At 38.6% G+C, this 25,389-nt stretch overlaps 1 non-coding gene across 1 annotated transcript; it reads left to right on the top strand.

Moving 5' to 3' along the window:
* Positions 1-8,832: 8,832 nt before the first annotated feature.
* Positions 8,833-8,905, top strand: TRNAV-UAC (transfer RNA valine (anticodon UAC)). The gene has a single exon. It is a non-coding gene; the product is annotated as a tRNA-Val (tRNA).
* Positions 8,906-25,389: the final 16,484 nt, after the last annotated feature.

Here is a 25,389-nt window from a genome sequence, read left to right as displayed (position 1 = left end):
ACATGTAGGTGCCGTGTATGGTGATGAATGCGCATTTAGGCATGTCTTCCTCTCGCCATGAATACCGATGGTATCCTGAAAAGCGTCGAGCAGCTCGGCATTGTGTAGCCTGCCGTTGCGTCTATTAAACTATCTATCCGAGGCAAGGGGTAGCAATCTTTCGGGCATGCTTTATTAAGTTGCGTAAAATCAACACACATCCTCCACCCCCCCGATGACTTTTTAACCATTACAACATTAGCTAGCCATTCGGGGTATGTACAAGGGATGATAAAGCCTGCATCTAACAACTTATCAACCTCGGCCTTGATGGCATCTTCCTTCTCGGCCGAGGAGTTTCTCATCCTCTCGCTTCACAGGGCGAGCGCTGGGAGTACGTTCACTTGTGAACGATGACCTCTCGGCTTACACTGGCATCTCGGCGGTGAGTATGCAAAGACGTCTTTGTTCCTTCTCGGCGGGTCTAGGAGATCGGCCCTGAATTTTGGTTCCAGGCCGACACCGACAGTCACGGTGCGTCCGGGATCAATCTCTATCTGTTCGGTCTCAACCCCTTCGACCATGGCGACGTGGTTGGTGCTCATTGTTCGTCCTCCGTCTTAAGGATGGGTTCTTCCCTTTTTCCTCTTTCTTTGCTACTTTGAAGGATTGCATGTTGCATCCTCTGGCCGATATTTGGACGTTGACCACCTCGTCTTTTTCGTTCTTTGAGACGAGTTTATGAACCTCCCCGCGGTCCGAGATATACATCGTGTCGGGCCCGGATGGACATTACAAAGATCGACCTCACTCAGGGTGACACGGCCGATGAGAACGTTGTATGCGGATGAGCCGTCGATGACCACGAACTCGGACATCACATTCTTGGCCGCGTCGGACCGGCCGAACATCACTGGTAACTTGATAGACCCGAGGGGACCAAGCCTGCCGGAGAAGCCGTACAATGGGTTGGTGCATGGGCTAAGGTCCGCAATTTTCGTGCCGAGCCCCGTAAAAGCACTCCCGAACATGATGTTCGTGTAAGCACCCGTGTCAATCAGGCATCTCATGACCAGGTGGTTAGCTATGTCTAAGTGGACTACGAGTGGGTCGCTATGTGGGGCGATGATACCTTCGTAGTCCTCCTTCCCAATAGTTATGTTCGGGATGTTGGAAGCGCGGGCGCCGTAGTGGGCACGAAGTTGACGGCCCGATACTGATCCGTTCAGTGCCGTTTGTGTCCGCGAGCGGATCCGCCGTTCTCGTTTCCCCCGATGACAACATGAATTGTCCCTATCCGTTCAAAGACGGATTTTTTATCCGAGCCGCCGGTGTTAGTCTTTTGACCTCCGGCAACATATTTGCCGAGGCTCCCCTTCCGGATCGGCTCTTCAATGACATTCTTCAAATGCCTAGCGTTGGTTAAGTGACCGGTGTGGCCGTGGTACTCGCAATGCATGGCTCGTGTCACCGTCCCCCCTAGGTTTGGGGGCCTTTCCCACTTCGCCCCTCGTTTCGCTCGGGGAGAAGACCTCGGCGGCCGATACAACCAGGGGGGTGTGATCCTTGTACTTCTTATGGTAGTACGGACTGAACTCCCCCGTCGTCCGGGGTTACGCTTCGGCGGGCTGTCGGTCCGCGACCTATTATTGTCACGGCGCCCTTCATCCGGCTTATCCTCCCGGTGACTCTTTCTTTCGAGTGCCCGGCCTCGCCGTGGCCTATCCATATTTTGTGATAGTCTTCGACCTTAATGGCTTGGTCGGCCAATTTCTGGCGGACTCAAGGCTCGTGCCACCGCACTTGATGAGCTCGTTTTTCAAGTCCCCTCCGGGAGGCCCTTCATCGCTCACGAAGGCCGCTAGTTCGCTGTTCAGCTCCCTAATCTGCTGAACCCTGGCATCGAACCTCTTCACATAGCTTCGGAGTGACTCGCCTCCCTCCTGCCTGATGGTCAGGAGATCCGATGTCTCGACGGCTCTCCTTTTATTGGTAGAGTACTGGGCCAAAAACGCGTCTCTTAGGTCGGAATAGGAGTATACCGACCCATCGGGCAGTCCCTTGTACCAGCTTTGCGCCATTCCAACCAAGGTCGTTGGGAAAACTCGGCACCAGACCTCGTCAGGTTGCTCCCATACCGACATGTGAGATTCGAAAGCCTCGGCATGATCGGTTGGGTCGCCCTCTCCTTTGTATGATATAGACGGTAGCTTTAGCTTTGGCGGCACCTGGGTCTCTAGGACGTAGGCACTGAGGGGCTGTCTGACCACGTGTCTAATGACACGCGGCGATCGGCTCCTCGCATCCCTAGTCCGGCCCCTCTCCCCGTGGCGGGAAGGGCTTCTTCTCCGACTCGGTGAGTCGGACTCCTTCTTCGACTCGGTGAGTCGGACTCCTTCTCCGACTCGGTGAGTCGGACTCCTTCTTCGACTCGGTGAGTCGGACTCCTTCGCTCGTCCGGGGCATGCCTCGTGGGCGTCGCGGCGACATCGTCCTTCCGCGAGTGCGGGAAGGGCTTAGTTCTACCACCGACACTCCGGGCTCCCCGCGTCTTGGTAGGCTCGGCCTCTCTTAGTGCTTCGTTCGGGTTTCTCGAGTCACCTTTTGGGCCCTAGCTTCCTGGACGGGTCCCGCCGCTCTTGTCGGTGTGACAGTGTGAGCCGCGCGCGACAATTAGGTCCAGGAGTCGCTCACTTTGCTTTGCATCAACCACACGCCCCATGACGGTGACCTGGTCGGCGGCGCGACGTATCTGGCATTATTGGCATCCCGAACTCCGGTTGAATTATCCGGTGGTGGAGGGCCGCACAACCTGCACTGTGGACGGTATCTTCCGGGTGGAGGGGCTCTTGATTCGAACACCTCTTGTTCTTTTGACATCCTCTTAGCTTGTTGGGTGGGTTTTTTTTTTTTTTTTTTTTTTTTTTTTGGGAATGACTAGCTTCTAGTATCTGTTCCCCACAGACGGCGCCAATTGTTCCGGGTATGAATTCCGAAGCAGGTTTGTTTACCACGCTAGCTTTGTCGAATAATGCCTCTTCTAGCCTTGACTGCTCTCCTCGGCCTCTCCTGCGACAATGAGCAAATCGAGGGCTTGGCTTTGTGCCAAGCGTACTCACTCCGACGCTCAAGTCAGTGAACTTACTGTGATTAAGTAGTAAGTAACTTGATTACGTGTATTGTAGAGAGATGAGAGAGATAATACCAATTTAAGTGGCTCTTAGGTTAGATTCTGGATCCCTTCCTCAATGAGGATTGAGGAGTATTTATAGACTTTCACCTTTTGTCACGTAGTGGCCAAGTGGGCCAAGTGGCACAGCAGGTGAAAAGACTGATCTACCCTCGGCCGAGGGACCTATGGAAGGCCGGCGAGCCTGGTTGACTCCATGCCGAGGGTTCTTGGATATGAGTACGCGGGTAGGTGCCTCGGCTGGTAGGTTACCATGCCGAGACCCAGGCTGGCAGGCCGAAAGGCTGCATCGGCTGGGATGTCTAAGTCATTGGCTTGCTGTGGATATCTTTGACCTCGTTCAATATGTTGACTTGGTCAGCGGGCACAGAATATGCCCCATCAGGACAGTTATTCAGAATAGGAGGGAGTATAAGGTAAAAAAATTTAAGGGATAAACACACAAAAAAAAATTGTAAACCATTGATCTCCTCTCATAATTTTTTTTTATTTATTTACCTTATTTATTTAATAACCATTATTTTCTTTATTTAATGAAATGACCTTTTAACTTTCCTTTCATCATTACTATATATACTCCTATTTATGTACCATATTTTTTTATTTTTCTTTCATTCATAAAATTTTGAGAGAATTTGTAATAGAATTTTTCATATATATAACTATTATATTCACCCTAATTTTCAATTTTATTCAAAAAATAGCACCTAAAGTATACATAGAAAAGTAAACTAATTGTTTCATTTTTCATTTTTCTTATGTTTTGTATTAATTTGTTATTATTTTTTGTGTTTGTATTAATATTGCAGGAGAATGAATTTCCAACTTTATTCAAAAAATTGGTAGGTAAGGTATAGCTAAAGAACTAAATTAATTATTTCGCTTTTTATTTTTATTATGTTTTGAATTAATTAGAATCTTATTAGTTACTTTTTTGTGTTTATATTAATATTGCAGGAGAATGAATTTTCAACTTTATTCAAAAAATTGGTAGGTAAACTATACAATGAGAACTAAATTAATTGTTGCACTTTTTATTTTTATTATGTTTTGAATTAATTAGAATTTTATCAGTTATTTTTTTATGTGTGTTTGTATTAATATTATAAGAGGATGACATACTCACATATCAATAACAATGCACGAGATTCGAAATAATGGCTATGGATCTTCTTTACTGATTTTTTTCTTGGTTTGGATGACTCTTTCATTTTTGTCGATTTTTCATTTTTCTACAATGGTGTATTAGAAATATCGAATGGTAGCAAAAATCTTTAATAAGTTGTTGACATGTTGTTGCATTATTGTCCTTCACTCTTTCATACACTTTAGTCTCCTTTGTAACACTTATGTTTTATTTTTACTTTGTCAAACAGGTTACAAATCAAATTTTTTAGCCAAATTACGATACACATGTCAATTTGATCTTATCATAGTGTTATAATATGCATAAATAGTAATTAGTTAGAAAACGATTCTTATTCTCCAATTCATTGTTTCAATTCCAATGTGTAATTAGTTTTGCTCATCTTATACTAATAATAATAATTATTAGAGTTCACCTATAAAGTTTTGATCCTTACTTTACTCTCTTACTTTTTGTCCCATATCTAATCTTATATATACTACGGAGTATATTATTATAACACAAAATGTGATATTTTAAATATATGTAATCTTTCCTTGGAATTATTTGGAATAGTTGTTAAAGTTGCTCACATAAAAAGTTCACGACCGTTTCTTTGCAAGATAAACATAGGGCCAAGTACTTTAAAATGCACCAAAACGACAATAAAAACAAAGATCTTCATTCAAGCAATAAAGAGGCAAAATGCAATGTTTGTTGGTGAAAAAAACCATTCATATTCTATAATCTTTAAGTCGGTCAAATCAATGGTTAAATAATAAAGAGACAATTGAAGAATCGCTAATTAAAGAGACAATTGAAGAACCATTAATTGAACAGGCAATTGAAGAATCATTAGCAACTAAAACGAGAAAATTGAAAGTCATTGATTTTCTTTCTATAAAATCTCATCAAAATACCAATTCATATTGTCTTATTTGATACCAGGTTGTCGAAACCAACATTACCCGTCCTTTGAAAACAAGGGACGACAATGGAGCGCAATTTCATGTTCCAATACTTCTATGGCGTCAAGATTGTCCATAAGACCAGAAGTACCCGAAAATTCAATTTGACGGATTGTGTCCTCACTTCAAAACAACCAAGCTATTCACATTTTGGTTTGCGTACCATCCAGAATCAAAAATTTGGTGTATTAAACTTTTGTTTTAAAATACCGTTCCCTCAGTCGTGTTTATTTATTTACTTTTTTTTTTTAATTATTTGCGTGTGGTTTTTTAATTAAAATTAAACAAATGATTGAGAGGGGGACTACTCCATATAAGTTATTCACAAATTAAACACTTAAACACAATCAATTATTAACGATCCCGTGATTTTCACGGGCTCCAAAACTAGTAATACTATTAAAGGGGGAACTTAAAATACCACGTCATAAATGCCACCTTACACTACCAAAAAGCCACGTCATTTACTACACATGACATGTCAAATTTTAATATGACATGGCGAGTTAATGTGGTATAAATCATCAACTTATTATTATATGACATTAATTTAAATATATTTTTTTCCAAAATTTATATATCCCTTTCAAATTTACATCAAAATTTTATAATTTATAATTAAAATTTACACCAAAGTTTACATCATTATTTCTAATTTTAAAAGTAAAAAAGAAAAAAAGAAAGAAATATTAAATGCAAATAGCATTACAAATATTATACTTTGGACTTTTAAGCTTGTAGATAAATTAAACAACAATTAAAATCAAAATTCATATTAAATTTTAAATTTCGACGTTTATTGTTAGAATATTTTAATTAACAAATAAATATCACATAATTCTAATTTACTCCGTTTATTAAAAAAATAAATATTTTGTTGACATTAAGAGTAAATAATAACATATTTAACATTAAACAAGGTGGCTTTTGTCAACAAAAAAATAAAAAATAAAATAAAAATTAAAGCAAACCTTTAACATTTCATTTCTCCTTGCTCCATATTTATGTTTATATTAAATTTGCTAATAATGAAAAAGAATGCTCAAAAGTCCTAAAACCTTACTACATAATTATTATATATATTAAATTTGATGATAATAATAAAAAGACACCCAAAAGTCATAACATGCATCCTCAATTAGATATAAATGTTCGATGTAAGACAACATTTGTGAGCCAAATTTCACGCCAATATTTTTTTGCCCTCATCGCCAATAAAATCGTGGTTGTATATGTAAATAGTCTTTTTTAAATCTTATCAGTATATCAACATCAAGGTAAGTGTATTAAGGTAAGGTAAATGTATTAAGGTTTTAAATTAATAATTTATTTTTAAGTTCCATTGGTTATGAAATGCTCATCACGTTTTAAAACTTTCTTATGTAGGAACTATCAAGATTTGTGGTAGGTAAATGTATTAAGGTTTGGTAAATGTAGTAAGGTTTTAAAATAATAATTCATTTATTTGTTTTTAAGTTCAATTGGTTGCTCATCACTTTTTAAAACTTTCTTATGTAGGAACTATCAAGATTTGTGGTATTGTGCTATTCGAAGGTAAATAAATATACTTACATCTTTATGGCTCAATGCCCTTTTTCTATTATTATTTAAATAAAAACTTAAATTAATAACGATAAGATTAATATCACGTAAATCAAATTTCACCATTTTATTTCTTATTAATTACTCGATGGATTTTGTCTTTTTTTTTTCCCTATAGATGACTCATTGGAGAAAAAATACTATATGGAGAAAGAAAATATTAGAATTGCTTAAACAACTACTCCCTTCATTCCACTCAATAATATATTATAAACTAACTACAAGATTGACTATAAATTTTTGACGGAAGACAACATTTGTGAGACAACATTTAAGTAAATATTTTTGTACCGCTATCGCGAAAAGAATTGTATATGTCACTAACTTTTTTTTTATCATTGTATCAGCATCAAGGTAAATGTATTAAGGTTTTAAATTAAGAATTCATTTATTTATTTTATTTTCCATTGGTTATGAAGTACATCACATTTTTAACCTCGCATATTTGTTGTTTATTTCTTATTTAGGGATATTGAGATTTGTGGTGTTGTGCTATTCAAAGGTAAATATACTTACATCTTTAGACTCAATGTCATCTTTCTTCCATTATTTAAGAGAAACTTAAATTAATAACAAAAACTAATGACTAAGTGATTTTTTTTTTATGTAGGGATGGTTTATTGAAGAAAGAAGACTAAGAAGAGAAATATTAGAATTACTTAAACAAATACTCTACTCATTCGACTCAATACTATATTATAAACTAACTATAAGATTGACAACATTTGCGAGGATCTCAATCTTATTGACATTGATAATAGGTAGCATAAATAATGGAGTGAAAAGCCCAAAAATTATCATTTAAGAAAGGAGTTAGATGTTAAATTAGTGAGGTGAATTAATTATCAATTATTAATAATTATAAAGATGAGAGAAATCTAAAAAGTTTATTTACATCTACATTATTCTTTTGTACACCTTAAATTTAATTTTCATTTTCTTTAATTATACACATGAGACACATGCCTATTCAAAATGGCTTTTGATAGAAAACATGATTGAGTGAAATGCTTAGTTTATCTATTTTGAAGTATACGGTTGAATCCCCAAGGTGGAAAATTTGGAGAAATGTCAAAGCACATTTTTGCTTAATATTGTTTAATGGATGAAGTATAGGGACTTAATGATCCAATTATTACGAGTTGCTCCTTTCAAATTCTTAGTTCCGCAATTTATTATAGTACTAGCTACAATATTATGGGTGCTGTGAAATGTTAGTTTTTATCACAACAATTCTAATCGTGTGTTTTATATTAATTTCGGATTTGTTGATAAAAATTTAATATCTAATTAGTGAGAGTGTTGCATGTTTGGCGATCTTTGTTTAATAATATTATGGTTTCATGTAATGTGATTATGCGAATACCTGTATTATTAATTGATTTTAATCAGCTTCCATTGAGTTACTTCAGTTTTCGATTATGCAAATACCTGTATTATTAATTGATTTTAATCAGCTTCCATTTGCGCATATTTGACATATCACAAAGCACGTAAAAGGATTTGAGTAACACCACTTACCATTTAAAACCCTCATAAAAGAACGTCAAATAATGACATGGTTTTGATAAAAGTATTTACTATATAACACTTTAGTTTCTGATTTTACATAAAACTATTGTACAAAAAAACTAATTTGTCTTGATTTTATAGAAGTCTTAAAACATGAAATCATATTGTAGAATGTTATGATTTGATTCACTAAAAATATCATAGTAAAAAACAAAAGATCCCGTGAATTTCACGGGTCACAAAACTAGTTTATATTAATATTGCTATGGGTTTTCGTTTCTGAATTTGATTTACAGAAAATTAACTTAAAGTTAGCTCACAAGAAACTAAATGTAGAAAATAATGGTCAAACTCTATATTAGTCCCAAATCAGTAATGGTAATAGATAGAGTAGTCTATATAAAGTCAAACAGCAAGCATGAAAAGCTGTAATCCTAGTTTTTAACATCATCCAAGATGCTATGGTGTAGTGGTTATCACGTCTGCTTTACACGCAGAAGGTCCCCAGTTCGATCCTGGGTAGCATCATTTTTTCATCCTACTTCACATTCTTTATTTCATGTAAATGAATTTAGGGGAAGAAATATCCTAGTAAACGTATTTGCTAAATTTAGTGTTCAATAAATACAACACAAATGTTTCATACCTTTTTGTTATTGACTGTGGCTTAAAATGTCTATTTCATTTGATACATAATTTCATAACAATCGTACATATTTTATCATACATTGTAACAATTTTTATTAGTATCCATTTTATAGCATATATACTCATTTAATTTATTTTCGTACCATTCTTTTATCAATTTGTAATTGGTCTTTCAATAAATTTAGTAAAATACCGTTTTTCAGAAGTCCTACTTGTGATATTTAGATGGTTGATAATGGTAAATTGGTAAGTGATCATCTTCTTATGCAAAGACCTTAGCTCACCCGTGAACTTGAATCCGTGCACTCCATTTTGTTCCTTTTGCTCTTCATGGGACACCTGGTTACTTACTTAGAGCTACCACTTTCCTATATGTAATAGTATAAACTAAATAATAATAATAATAATAATAATAATAATAATAATAATAATAATAGTTGTTAGGAAGTCATCTTAATCAAAAGGTTTAAGTTGAAAGTGGTGACATATTTGACTCGTCTACCTCTTTAGACAGATATTTCCGTCTACAATAAGACTAATTGTAACAACAATGTGTGAGTACTAAAGCCTACAAATGTACCAAACTAGATTACTTATAGCCCTAAAGCTACTATCGCTAATAAGTACTTCTATTAATCATGTTTTGTACAATAATCAACTCCGAGCTCCTGCAAGCATCATCGACCGGGCCAAAATTGATTCTAATTAATCATCATATATCTAACTCAAATATCATACAATACATGACTCTTAAACTTTTAATAAGTCGTCATCACTCAAAAGATCCTTGGCCCCTTGGTAGCATTATCATTTATACAGGTAAAATATATATGACGTCGAGATATATATACACATTATTATTGTATTATATAATACGAGTAACTACTAACTAACAATTCCGCATTTAACAAAACATGGTGACTATTTTGTTCTATGATAGGAAGGCATGCTCATTTGGTTCGAGTCTAACTAATGATATCACCGAGCACTTAAATATATATTTTAGGTCGTCGTGTTAAACCTTACGACACGTAGAGTTTTCTCAAGAAGTAGGCGTTGATTAGAACAACCATATATAGACGCACCAATTCATGGATTATACAACCAGATGTATATGTTGTACGGTGTAGAACCTGAGCTTTGTGTCAAAGTATCCGAGCTTTATATTAAAGAATATGAGCTTTATTAGAAAGTATTGAGTTCATTCATTTACACATTAAAAACATGAAATTTAAATTAGCTCAGAAAAAAATACACGTGAGCTCGAATTCTTATACTTGGTTGTACCATGCTTATGGTACAACTGGATGTATAATCCTATTTGCCTAGACGCATAGTCAGGAATTGGTGTATGGTAAAATGTTGAAATTAAGTTGAGTGAAAGAGATGCATGTCAAAAATATTTGGCAAAGATGCATTTAGAAGGTAAGTTAGGTGCACATTTCTGTAAGCTAACCAAACAAATTACTTACCCTTTGATTTTTGAGACCACTTATCAACCCCCTTCCATGTGCTTAAAAGTAGAAAACAAAAAGGGCAATGCTGATAATACTAAAACAATGTTACAATAATTAAACAACTTCATTAGTGGCTGGTTACTTGTACTATGACGCAAAGTATACAATACCAACATTTAAAATTTATTATAAAAATTGTCAACCTTAACCGCCCTAGCTTGCCTTATTACCCCCTCCATTTTTTTAGTGTTCATGTTTCTTGATTTTTTTTAAACCATGTGAACACATTAGCTAGTTAGTAGTTAGCAGTTAGTAGTTAGTAGTTAGTATAATAGTACGAGACATTTTGAGAAAGTGTTTAAAACAATGTTGGACCTTTAGTCTTTATTAATTGTTTTGATAATGACAGTAATGATTTGTATGTGGACTTAATATGTAAACATATGCGTGTAATTGTGTGCTTAAGTTTTAATTTAGAAAGGAACAATTATAATGACGCAAGCTTGAAGTTTGGACCAAGGAGGTACAACTTCAAATACTGATATGTTCATTTTATATATACTTTTACCCCTCATTTTAGCTCGGTTTCTATTGATTATCATACTTTAATTAGTTTATTTTTGAGCTAATTTTGTGTTCTAGGTGTATTGTTGTGTTTGTTATGGTTTTGTAGGAATCTAAGTATTTAGAGGCTTTTTCCTATGATTTTGTACACCAAGTTCACTAAGCTAAATAAGGCCAAATATTGGACTAAGTGTGTGAAGATTGCTTGGGTTTTGCATGAAGATTAGTGGATTGAAGTAAGGAATTACAAATGAAGCCAAATGCAAAGTCAAGCCCAAAATGAAGGTCCATATCAAAGTTGCAAGCATGGGATGCCAAAAGAGCTTAGGATGCTAGGAATTTAGAACATTAACCGGGTGATTAATCGCACATTTAATCACCAAACATTGGATACCTTAGCAATTAAGAGGAGAGTTAAGGCAAAATACCGAGGATCATATGACCCCGATCGGGGCCGCCCAACCCCGATCGGGGTTGCATGCTCGTTGTTTCTTACGTTTTCTCCTCCTCTCCTATAAATAGGAGAGGTATTCCTAGGTTTTAAGCATCCCATTTTGACGTCCAAGTTTACTACATTAAGCCTCAAGCATTATAAGTTTTCTCTCATTAGTTTTCATTTCAAGTTTAAGTTGTTTAAGCATTCCTTAGTTAATCATTCAACACTTTGTATTTCAAGAGATTCTCAAGCATTTGTTATTCAATCTTTTGGTTATTAGTTGTTTGTTCTTCCATGCAAGTCTTCCTTTATAAGGTATCTCTTATTACAAGTTTACAATTTTCATCATTACTTTAGTTATCACATAGTTAATATAGTCAAATATTTCATATCTACTTAGCTTTGTTCTTTTTGTATGTTATATCACCAAATTAGTATAATTCATATAACCATGTTTAATATTTCTTATAATTTAGTTTGCATTTTACACTTAAGTATGAGTAGCTAAATTCTCTAGTCTAAAGGCTAGGGGAGCCATGTAAAATCAAACATATAATATGATTAAATAAAGTTCATAATAATATTGATCAATTGCTTCCATCACATGCTTGCTTTGTTACGCTTAATCTTTGATTATCGGCCGTAGTCGTAGATTAAAACTTGTTTATTCGTTCTAAAGTCGAGAGGCACGGAATTGAATTAGACTAAGCATGTATGGTAGGACGACCTAGTCATGGACGAGAGTTTTTCTAGGACCCGGTCTATGGTTGATACTAATGCCGTAAGGCGGGTATCTTTAAGCCTAAGTAATTGACAAGATTATTAGTACCAAGTTTATCATGTTCATATGTTTACCTTTGCATGAGTTACCCGACCCCTTTAGACTATCTTTTATCATATTATTTACATTGCAATTTTCATTAATCATCAAACCAACAAATCAAACCCAAAACGTAATCGACCTTGATAAAAATCCACCCATAGCAATTCACGACGTAATTCCCGTTTCCTTGTGTTCGACCCCTATTACTACATTAACTTGTGTCTAGGGAAATTATTTTTGCATAGGTACGCGATAAGCCTATCAAATACACTTGATCGATGTATTCAAGCAAGATCAAGATTGGAAATCAACCACGAGACTCAAGATGAGAGACTTGTGAAGAGACGATTCGTTTACTGAAGATCTACTGAAGATTAGATAGTATAGGTCGTCATCCGGTAATGGTTTTACTTTGTTTGATTTAAAGGTTAGTGAAGTTATGACCTAATAGACATAACTTCATTGCTAGACAAAAAATGATGCGTTAATTTTTGGAAAATATATTTTTAATGGTTTATAAAAATAAGAGAGTATTTATTTTAATTGGAATTAATCAATTAGAATTTAAGTTAAATAAACTATTGGTTTGTAACACGATATTTATATCGTCATGCAACCTAGGGCTTTAACTAAATTCTATCTCGATTTCTTGTGGGCTATAGAAGCAAGAAGTGGACCGAAGGAGCCCTAGAGGCCGGCCAAACCCTAGTGGCCGAACCCTAGGTGGGCCGAACCCTAGGGAGGCCGAAACCCTAGGGAGGCCAAACTCCTCCTTCCTTTTGCTTCTTACTTGTTCATCAAGTCATTTAGGGATTTATGTTTCCAGAACATTCCTATGCCCTAATTCCAGAATATTCCAAACCCTAATTCACTTTATTATAAATACTCTCATTCATTCAACATTAATTGTTGACACACACATCTACAAATTTCAAAAGAGAAAAATATTTTAAGCAAAATCATTTGAGCTTTAATTCTTATTTTCCAAATTTGCTTATACAAAAATTGCGCATCAAATTTGTCAATCACTCAAAGAAAAATCGTTATAGGATACTAAATACACAAGGGTATTATACTCACTCGCATAACGTGAGATTAGTATTTATCGTTGTATTTTTCTTATTAACGTAAGAGCAACCTAGAGTATTTAGCGATACTCAATCTGAGTTATAATCATATAGTTGATTATACGAGTGGATTGATAATTTTTGTAATCCAGAGAAAGGTACTAAAAATTATTAATCGAGAATAGTGGACGTAGGTGTAATACTCCGTATTTATGAGTCTTTGGGTACTCTATCGAGTAGGCCTTACTCTGTCGAGTAAGGGTAAGATGCGTTTTAGAAAAGTTTATAACCTGTTGGGTACTCGATCGAGTAACTAGGATACTCGATCGAGTAAGGGGGTACTCGATAGAGTACCTTGGGTACTCGATCGAGTAGCCGGTTTTACGGGGAGTTTTCTCGGGTTTTGTTAATTATGCGATTAAGATATATAACCTTCGTCCTCATTATTCTAAATCACTTTTGCAAAACCTAAATTACTGTTTAAGAGAGAAAGCAAGCAAGTTCACCATCTTAATCGCATTGTTAGCAATTCCTGGAGTTTGGGAGGTCGGTTCTCGTCGTTGACTATACTGTTGAGTTCCTTGCGTCGAGGGTAGGATCTATGTACTCTTTTTATTGTCTTTCCTTTATTTTGGTTAAATCCTAATATAGGGATTTGGGGGTTTTTGAATAGTATGTGATTTGGTAGCATTTATATGTCGTATGATAGGAGAAGGGTTCATAGAGGAAGCTTTTTGATACGGCGGAGAGACTGTCGACAAGTGTGCTTTCCGGGTAGGATTTCTACTCGGTATTAGTCCCATAATGGGATGATTGTTGATGTGTTGTGATTGGTTGTTTGATATAGTAATTGTATTGTGATTGTGATTGTGATCGTTGTCTATGGTTTTGCGGGCGTGGCCTCGGCCGAGTGAGGTCACTTGCGGGAGTGGCTTCACGCCCTAGTTTCGCCCTCCGTGGAACCCGCCACGGAAAGGGATGTGCACATTAATGGACAGGGTTATCGCTCACTATGTGGAGCGGGGATTTGGTGGGTACGATCGGTCCCCCCACTCGGGGGCTGGTCCAAAGTGGACGATCGGTGATTGAGAGGATTGGATTTGGCGTGATTGTGTGTGTGTGACGATTAAGGCATGTCATTTATCTTATTGTTAATATAGATTGAGTTGTGTGATTAGTACTGACCCCGGTGTTGTTTTGTAAACCTGCGGTGATCCATTCGGGGATGGTGAGCAGATATTGAGCAGGTATGAGATGAGTACTGGGATAGCTGGGATGGCCACGATATGATGATAGGAGTCTTCCGCTGTAGCTTATTAGTTTATTTACATTTCAGCTAGAACAGTCAGTTTGAGAACATGTATTATACTTTTGGTTTGGTTTTGAGAATTGTAACTCTTCGCTAAGCATTTATATTTAAACGTTGTTTCTTCATTGTTTATTTGATTATCATTGCCTCGGGTAACCGAGATGGTAATGTCTTCATACCTGGGTGGTCCTGGTAAGGCACTTGGAGTATGGGGGTGTTACAAATGGTATCAGAGAGACGATCCTGAAACCTGTAACCAATGAACCTAATGAACATAGGGAGTCAATTAAAATGAACCCGGGGTAAAAGTTGTAGGAGCTAATGCAAAGGCTTGGGAGACGTCCTAAAGTCACGAACTTGCCCTACAATTTTGAATCGGTCACATGGGGGGGGGGGGGGGTGTATCAAGGTCGTATGTGTTGTTTGGTTAGCTTGTGTAAGAATGTGATGAAGTGTGTTAATTGTTGGATGTTTGAAGTAGAAAGTTGAGAATGTGAAATAAAGGTTAATGATATATGTAGACTTGTTGTTGGAGTGATAACATGTTGGATGTTTACAAGGTGGTATTTAATAACATGATATAATGATCTCGTAGATCGTACGAAAGGATGCGTAGCATTATATGCTTAGTTATGATATAATATGTGGTTTTATAAAGTTTTTTGCATGTTAGCATATGATATAGCATGCGGGTAGCGTTTCTGAGTTAGCATGATTCGATTAAGTGGGACTGACTCGATCGGGTGGGTTTTTGATGATTTTGAGTCCAGAATCGTGTTTTTGGGCACTCGATCGAGTACCTCGGGCACTCGATCGAGTAGAGGGTCACTCGATCGGTCGAGTAGGTTAGAGATCAGAAGGTCTATTTGAGCTCTGATGTTGGGGCACTCGATCGAGTATGTTGGGCACTCGATCGAGTAGCCCGTTACTCGATCGAGTATGTTTGGGAACTCGATCGAGTAGGGGTCTGGGCAGCGTCTTTTCTTGTTTTGAGGTTTTGGCGCGTATGTTTATATCCACCCCTTTTTCTATGATATTTTCAAGATGCCGCCCAAGAAGACTGCTTTGTATGCGAGAGCTGAGCTTATGAATATAGATGAAATCGTTAAGATGTTGGAGCATCAGGATGCTCTCACTGAGGCTTTAAAGACTGTAAGGAAATATAAGGATAAGGATAAGGATAAGGAGAGGGAGGTTGATCATTCTAAAATCAACCTCTATATAGCGAGGTTTAACCCGAAAGAGTATAAGGGAGTTGGGGAGCCTAAGCTTCTTGATAGTTGGCTTAGAGATATGGAGAACATACTAGATTTGGTTCACTGTCCTGATGAGATGAGAGTGGAACAGGCTGCGTTCTATCTGAGGGAGGCAGCTGGCAAGTGGTGGGATACAGTGAAAGTGAGTGCTAAGGAGATATATACAAACCAAGGCTTACCTGCTATACCTTGGGAGGAGTTTCGTAGGGCTGTGAGAAAGGAGTTTGTACTTAGGAGCATGTGAGGAGTAAGTTGAGGGAAGAGTTTGACAGTTTTAAGATGACCGCCGAGATGTCTATGGCCGAGTACTACAGGCGGTTCAATGATAAGTCTAGGTATCTTTGAGGATATGGGTTTGAGTGAGGAGAATTTGGCATTGAGGTTTGAGAGGAGGTTGACCCCTAAGATTATGGATAAGTTACCCGTGGGAGTCCTTACGATGTTAAGGAAGCTTATGAGAGAGGGGAGGAGAGCCGAGAGGTTGGTGGAGATGGCTCAGGAGAGGTCGGGTGGTGAGAAGAGGAAGTCCGAGAGCGAGGGTGGTGGCCAATCTAATCACAAGAAAGGCAACCACAATCAGTCTAAGGGGTTTTCTTAAGGGTCGGGGTTCGATCTTTGGGGCTTCCTTTGGACGTGGCCGTGGAAGTGTTAGTGGTAGTTGAGGAGTGACCTGCTATAGCTGTGGTGGTGTAGGCCACAAGAGACATGAGTGCACAAGTGCACCGGGATATTTCCAGAGACCTGCGCAGAGCTACGCAAGCAACAGGCCGGCTGAGTCATGACCAAACCGTGGAAGTCAGAGTTACCAGAGTGGAGGCAACCTCAACGGCGGTAATTCTTATCAGAAACCACCGACGAACAACAACAACAATCAAGGGTCGGGTGCTAAGCCGACCACATCAACCAAGATCTTGTCCGGGGAGGTGGACGGAAGACCGATGGAAAGTTATTCATGATGGAGAAGAAAGCGGTGAGGAGGATGCTCACGTTATCACCGGTACTTTTCTTGTTAATGGTATTCATACCTTTGTTTTGTTTGATTCGGGGGCTTCTCAGTCGTTTGTATCTTCGAGTCATGTTAAGCGGTTGGGTTTGAGGGTATATGAGTCTGTTAGTGAGCAAGTCTATATACCTTCGGGTGAGTCTGTATCATGTGGGAAGTTGTTTAGAGATGTATCTATGATAGTTGGGCAAGTTGATTTCCCTGTAGACTTGCTAGAGTTTCCTTTTGACGATTTTGAGATGATAGTCGGGATGAATTGGTTGGGAAAGTATAAAGCTAAGATAGACTGTCATCAAAAAAAGTGTCTTTAAGAGGTCCTAAGGGCGTTAGTGTGTCTTATCGTGGGTTTCTAGTCAAACCCAAAGTTAAGTTGATTGCAGCTGTTACTTTGAAGTCATATCTGAGGAAGGGATGTCCTTTGATATTGTGCCATGTGAGATATGACCGGATAGAGGGTCCGACAGTTGATCAGATACCAGTGGTGGGAGAGTTCGAGGATGTGTTTCCAGAGGAGATTCCGGGGTTGCCGCCGGGAAGAGAGATAGATTTCACAGTAGAGTTGAAACCAGGGACGGGGCCAATCTCTAAGGCACCGTATCGTATGGGTCCTAAGGAGATGGAGGAGCTTATGAAGCAGTTGGATGATTTGATAGAGAAGGGATACATTAGACCTAGTGTATCGTCGTGGGGAGCACAAGTTCTTTTTGTGAAGAAGAAAGATGGGAGTCTGAGGCTGTGCATAGACTACAGAGAGCTGAACTGAGTGACCGTGAAGAACAAGTATCCTTTGCCAAGGATAGATGACCTGTTTGATCAGTTGAGTGGTGCATCAGTCTTTTCTAAGATTGATTTGAGGTCGGGGTACCATCAGGTGAAGATTAGAGAGGTGGACATACCAAAGACGGCTTTCACGTCAAGGTATGGTCATTATGAGTATGTGGTGATGCCGTTTGGGTTGTCTAATGCACCGGTAGTGTTTATGGATTTGATGAATAGGATTTTTAGACCGTTTTTGGATAAGTTTGTAGTGGTGTTTATCGACGATATCTTAGTCTACTCTAAGACTAAGGAGGAGCATGAGGAGCATCTGAGGATTGTGTTGCAAACTTTGAGGGAGCATGAGTTGTATGCTAAGCTATCCAAGTGTGAGTTCTGGTTAGAGAAAGTTGCTTTTCTGGGACATGTGATCTCTAAAGATGGGGTAGTCGTGGATCCCAAAAAGATAGAAGCGGACAAAGTGGGAAGCACCAAAGAATGTTGCTTGAGATCGGGAGTTTTCCGGGTTTAGTGGGTACTACTGAGACGGTTCGAAAGATTTCTCCAAGATAGCTAGACCTATGACAAAGATTGATGAGGAAAGAGAACAGGTTTCGTTGGGATGAGAGTTGTGAGACGGCGTTCCAAACATTAAAGGAGCGTTTGACCACAGCTCCTGTATTAGCATTGCCTGAAGGGAGCGAGAACTTTGAGGTTTATACAGATGCCTCAAAGAATGGGTTGGGATGTGTGTTGATGCAGAACGGTAAAGTGATTGCATATGCTTCTAGGCAATTGAAGCCTTATGAGGAGAACTACCCTACTCATGATCTGGAGTTGGGTGCGGTGGTGTTTGCTCTCAAGATTTGGAGACATTACCTTTATGGAGCAATCTTTAAGGTATTTTCTGATCACAAGAGTCTCAAGTACATTTTCACTCAAAAGGAGTTGAACATGAGACAGAGGAGGTGGATGGAGTTGATTGGCGATTATGACATGGAAATCATCTACCATGAAGGGAAGGCCAATGTTGTTGCTGATGCTTTGAGTAGGAAGAGTGTACATTCTCTGTGTACAGCTCTATCTTTGATGAGGCTGAGAGATGAGGTAGCGAGGTTTGGGATACATATGATGCAGAAAGGAGACGCCATGGGTGATATGACAGTACATCTTGAGTTTTATGATGACATTCGAGGTAAACAGGCGTTAGATCCTAAGATAGTGGAGTGGAGAGCTGGAGTAGAGAAAGGGACAGTGTCCCGATTTTCTATTCATACAGATGGTAGTTTGAGGTTCGATGGTAGGTGGTGTGTTCCTAATGATGAGGAGTTGAAAAAGACTATCATGACAGAGGCGCATTGTACACCATACTCAGTACATCCGGGTGGTGACAAACTGTACAAGGATTTGAAGAAAATGTTTTGGTGGCCTGGGATGAAGAAAGAGACAGCTGAGTTTGTGTCCCGTTGTTTGACATGCCAAAGAGTTAAAGGGGAACAGCGACGACCACAAGGTAAGATTCAGTCTTTAGAGGTACCTGAATGGAAGTGGGAATCCATTTCCATGGATTTCATTGTGGGTTTGCCAAAGAGTCAACAAGGTAACAACATGATTTGGGTAATAGTGGATCGACTGACCAAGTCAGCTCACTTTGTTCCAATGAAAGATACATGGACTAAAGCACAATTGGCTATGGCCTATTGAAAGAACATGCTTAAGTTACATGGAGTCCCTAAGGACATAGTGTCTGACAGAGATGCGAGATTTATATCAAGGTTTTGGAAGGAGTTGCAGGAATCGTTGGGAACAACTTTGAAGATGAGTACAGCATTTCATCCTGCGACAGACGGACAGACTGAGAGAACAATCAAGACTCTTGAGGATATGTTGCGAGCTTGTGTGATGGACTTTGGTGGTAGCTGGGAACAGAGGTTGGACTTGATAGAATTTTCTTATAATAACAACTATCACACTAGTATTGGTATGGCACCGTCTGAGGCTTTGTATGGGAGGAGATGTAGGAGTCCAATTTGTTAGGACGATAATGCTGAGGCAGTGGTTTTAGGACCAGAGATGGTGCATGAGATGGTGGAACAGATTAAAATGATCAGGGAACGGATGAGGGCAGCTCAGGATAGGCAAAAGAGTTATGCAGATCTACATCGCAGGGACATAGAGTTTCAAGTGGGGGACAAGGTTCTTTTGAAAGTGTCTCCTATGCGTGGGGTTATGAGATTTGGGAAGAAAGGCAAGTTAAGTCAGAAGTTTATCGGGCCTTATGAGATCTTAGAGCGAGTTGGGGAAGTTGCATATCGTCTGGGTTTACCAGCTGTGTTAGAGAGAGTGCATAATGTGTTTCATGTATCGCAGCTGCGGAAGTATGTGAGCGATCCGTCACATGTGTTGGAGGCAGAGAACTTAGAGCTAGATGAGTCCTTATCATATCTTGAGGTGCCTAAGCAAATTCTTGATCGAAAGGTTAGGAAGACTAGGAGTGGTGAGACAGTTTTGCTTAAGATCCTTTGGTCTAACCACGAGACTGAGGAAGCTACATGGGAACCAGAGGAAGCTATGAAAGAGCGTTACCCTTTCCTTTTTGATCAGGTATGTATGGTTACGGGGACGTAACCTTGTTTCTTTTAGGGGGGTAGGAGATGATCGCAAAAAGTTTTAAACCGTTTTTATACCCTTTTAGTATGTTGTGTCGGCATGTTTGTCGGGATGAGTTGGGTTAGTACCATGTTTTATGTTGGGTTTTGTTTTGTTAGTGAGTCGGAAGCGTTGGGGGAGTACCTTTGTTTAGTAGTGGTTTGAACTTCGGGGACGAAGTTCTTTTTAAGGAGGGAAGACTCTAATACTCCGTATTTATGAGTCTTTGGGTACTCTATCGAGTAGGCCTTACTCTGTCGAGTAAGGGTAAGATGCGTTTTAGAAAAGTTTCTGACCTGTTGGGTACTCGATCGAGTAACTAGGATACTCGATCGAGTAAGGGGGTACTCGATCGAGTACCTTGGGTACTCGATCGAGTAGCCGGTTTTACGGGGAGTTTTCTCGGGTTTTGTTAATTATACGATTAAGGTATATAACCTTCATCGCCATTATTCTAAATCACTTTTGCAAAACCTAAATTACTGTTTAAGAGAGAAAACAAGCAAGTTCACCATCTTAATCGCATTGTTAGCAATTCCTGGAGTTTGGGAGGTCGGTTCTCGTCGTTGACTATACCGTTGAGTTCCTTGCGTCGAGGGTAAGATCTATGTACCCTTTTTATTGTCTTTCCTTTATTTTGGTTAAACCCTAATATATGGATTTGGGGGTTTTTGAATAGTATGTGATTTGGTAGCATTTATATGTCGTATGATAGGAGGAGGGTTCATAGAGGAAGCTTTTGATACGGCGGTAGAGAGACCGTCGACAAAGTGTGCTTTCCAGATAGGATTTCCTACTCAGTATTAGTCCCATAATGGGATGATTGTTGATGTGTTGTGATTGGTTATTTGATATAGTAATTATATTGTGATTGTGATTGTGATCGTTGTCTATGGTTCGCGAGGCGTGGCCTCGGCTGAGTGAGGTCACTTGCGGGAGTGGCTTCACGCCCTAGTTTCGCCTTCTGTGGAACCCGCCGTAGAAGGGATGTGCACATTAATGGACAGGGTTATCGCTCACTATGTGGAGCGGGGATTTGGTGGGTACGGCTGCGGTCCCCCACTGGCAGGGCTGGTCCAGTGGACAGTCAGTGATTGAGAGGATTGGATTTGGCGTGATTGTGTGTGTGTGACGCTTAAGCTCATGTTTTTTATCTTATTGTTAATATAGATTGAGTTGTGTGATTAGTACTTGACCCTGGTGTTGTTTTGTAAACTGCGGTGATCCATTCGGGGATGGTGAGCAGATATTGAGCGAGTATGAGATGAGTACTTTGGGATAGGCCGGGATGGCCACGACATGATGATAGGAGTCTTCCGCTGTAGCTTATTAGTTTATTTACATTTCAGCTAGAACAGACAGTTTGAGAACATGTATTACACTTTTGGTTTGGTTTTGAGAATTGTAACTCTTCGCTAAGCATTTTTATTTAAACGTTGTTTCTTCATTGTTTATTTGATTATCATTGCCTCGGGTAACCGAGATGGTAATGTCTTCATACCTGGGTGGTCCTGGTAAGGCACTTGGAGTATGGGGGTGTTACAGTAGGTTTCGACTTGTGAAACTGAACCACTTCAAAATCCTGTGTCTCTCTCTTTCTCTTTCTCTTTATTATTGTTATTTCGATTTTGCATTTATTGTTAATAATTTAATTAGTTGATTTTAACCAATAAAATCAAGTAATTAATTTATATCATATATTTCGAAAAAGCGGTCATCGTTTTTAATACTCAATTCACCCCCCCCCCCCCCCACCCTCTTTCGTATTCGATCAATAGACTCCACAATTGGTATCAGAGCCTCGTGCTCTTGATAGCCTAACAGCTAGAGTTGATCGTTTTTTTTTGTCTATTTATCTTCTTTTCCGCTGCATTTATTTTTTATTAAATGGATTCCAAACACCTAAAGTGTCCTATATTCAATGGGAAGAACTATGGTTTATGGAAAAATATGATGACTCACTTCATTAAGGGAAACGACTGGGAGTGTTGGTTGATTATCAAGAATGGTCCGAATAAGATCTTACTTGCAACCAGTAATGGCACTACCGTCGAAAAGAAAGAAGAAGACTATATTGAGGCGGATTATAAAAAGGTTGAGAAGAATTCAAAAGCAATAAGCTTATTGCAAAACGGTATGATTGCCACTGAATTCGATCGTTTCTCAACCAGTTCATCTGCCAAGGAAATATGAGATGGTCTAGAATTAGCCTATGAGGGAACCACTGTTGTCAAAAAGCAACGTATGGCATTACTAATGCGAAAATACGAGCTGTTTGCCATGGAGCAAAACGAGTCAGTTGATAGCATGTCCTCTCGCTTTTCTAGCAATCAATGAGCTAAAGAATTTAGGAAGAACTGTTGACTCCGAGGAAATTGCTAGAAAAATACTCAGAAGTATGTCTCGCAGATGGAGACATAAAGTATCTGTCATAGAAGAATGTAAGGACCTAACTTCATTATCCTATCAGGAGCTACTCGGAACCTTAATGGCTCACGAGATTACTCTAAATCAGAATGAGGAGAAAGTTAGCACAAGCACAAAGATGGCCTTACAAGCTGAGTCTAGCAAAGTTGATGATTCTTCAGATATTGAAGATGAAACTGCGTTGCTTATTAAACGTCTTAAGAAAAGGTCTTTCTTTCAAAATTAAAATAAGACAAATAACAAATCAAAGCAAACTCCCAAGAAATCTTTTGAGTCAAAAGGGTCTTTCTCTAATCGTGGATGCTTCAAGTGTGGTGATAATGATCACATGATCAAATATTGCCCTACATGGAAGAAAATTAAAGACAAAAATCTACGTGACAAAACAAAGAGAGAATTCAGGCAAGTTATGATGGCATATTGTTGGGGAGACTTGGACTCTGAAGATGACGAATCCGAAGATGAAGAAGAAACTGCCAATGTTTGTCTAAGTAGCGTCAGTCTTGACCTATTCTCCGAAAGCGACAGTGAAAGAAATGCTTCAAATGTTGAGAAGTGTCTTGTTGGAAATTCAGATTCAGATTCAGAGGATGAAGAGGTAAATTATCTTGAACTTAAAAAGCGTGTTAAGAAACTTTCTAAGGATAATTTAATTAAGTGTTGTGAACATTCCCTTGATCATTGTCATGAACAAAGTCTAGAGTTAAAAGACCAAGAAAACCCAATGTTAAAGCCAAAAGAATAATAAGACAAGTATGGGTTAGAAAGGATCAAATATATAGAATTACTAACCATAAAGGACCCAACTTAGCTTGGGTACCTAAAAGTTGTATTTGATTCATTTGCAGGTAGAAGTGAAAGAAAATAATCTATGGTATCTCGACAGTGGATGCTCGAGACACATGACAGGAGATAGAAATCTTTTTCTTTCACTAGAGCCCTTCTTTGGTGGCAAGGTTACCTTTGGAGATAACAAGAAGGGTATGATTATTGGAGTAGGAAAAATTGGAATTTCAACCTCTCATTCAATCGATAAAGTATATCTGGTAAGTGGTCTTAAACATAATTTAGTTAGTATTTCTCAATTATGTGACAAAGGAAATAGAGTTGTTTTTCATGCCGATGTTTGTCGTATCATAATTGAAGGTACTAGTAATGTTTTACTTGAGGGTCACCGTATGAGGAATGTGTATATGATTGACTTAAATGTTGTCAATACAAATTCCTTTGCGTGTATGAAAGTAACTTCAGATGAGTCTTGCTTGTGGCACAAGAGGTTTGCACACATTAGTCCAACTATTTTAAAGAAACTTAAGTCCATGGATTTAGTTGAAGGCTTGCCCTCAATTAAATTCGAGCAAGAGACAATGTGTGACTCATGTGCCCGCTGCAAACATGTTAGATCCTCTTTTAAACCTAAGAGAATAGTCAGCACTAAACGACCACTTGAGATGGTACACATGGATTTATGTGGACCTATGAGAGTTAGAAGTCGTGGTGGATCAAAGTATGTATTTGTTCTAGTCGATGATTACTCAAGGTATGTCTGGCCAATCTTTTTTTCCTCTAAAGATGAAACTTTCGATGAATTTGTGGTATTAATGAAGCTTGCCCAAAATAGATATGATAATAAGCTTATTTCGATTCGGACGGATCACGGCACGGAATTTGATAATCAATTATTTATAGAATATTGTAGGGAAAATGGCGTGGGGCATAACTTCTCCGCACCACGTACCCCACAACAAAATGGTGTCGTGAAATGTATGAATCGAACCCTAGAGGATATGGCTCGTACTATGCTTTTGTGTAGTGGCCTTCCCAGAAGCTTTTGGGCAGAAGCTGTTAGTACCGCATGCTATGTGCATAATAGAGCTATGATCCGACCTATTTTGAAAAAGACTCCCTATGAACTTTTAAGAGGGAGAAAACCCAATATATCACATCTCCGTTGCTTCGGGAGCAAATGCTTTGTTCACAATAATGGAAAAGAAAATTTAGGAAAATTTGACCCCCGAAGTGATGAAGCTGTTTTTCTGGGATATTCGGATCATAGTAAAGCTTACAAAGTGTTCATGTTCGCTTTGACGAAGATAATGTGTTTGATAAAGTTGAACAAAAAGAAGAGGATCCAGATGAGCCCGATTTCTTTCTAGCAAGAAATGAACCCTTAAATGAAGATGAAGATATTCAAGGTATCAATGATGAACTAGAAAATTCTGCAAACAATCCTAAGAGAAATGATGAGTCCATAGTTAATGATACTATCGACCCTTCCTTAGATAAAGAAAGAGATCTTGAAGTTATACCTAATGATATTGTAACTTCCGATCCAAATCATGATATTTCTAATGAAGTTAGTGATGCTTCAAGAAAATCCCGTCCAACTCGGGGGAACAAATCATGATTCTTCGTCTGCAGATAATGCTAGTCCATCAAATGATAATGAGCCTAGAGTTCTCAAAAAGTGGAAACATCAAAGCTCCCACCCTTTGGACAAAATTCTAGGGGATCTAGAGCAAGGCATTAAAACTAGAAGGTCCTTGAATAATTTCTGCTCGTTCTTTTCATTTCTATCAACTATTGAACCTACCAATATTAAAGAAGCTCTTGCTAA

This window comes from Silene latifolia, chromosome 2 (genome assembly GCF_048544455.1).
Source record: "Silene latifolia isolate original U9 population chromosome 2, ASM4854445v1, whole genome shotgun sequence".
NCBI lineage: Eukaryota > Viridiplantae > Streptophyta > Magnoliopsida > Caryophyllales > Caryophyllaceae > Silene > Silene latifolia.
The sequence above is the reverse complement of the archived record's forward strand: the minus strand, read 5'-3'. Positions and strand labels throughout refer to the sequence as shown.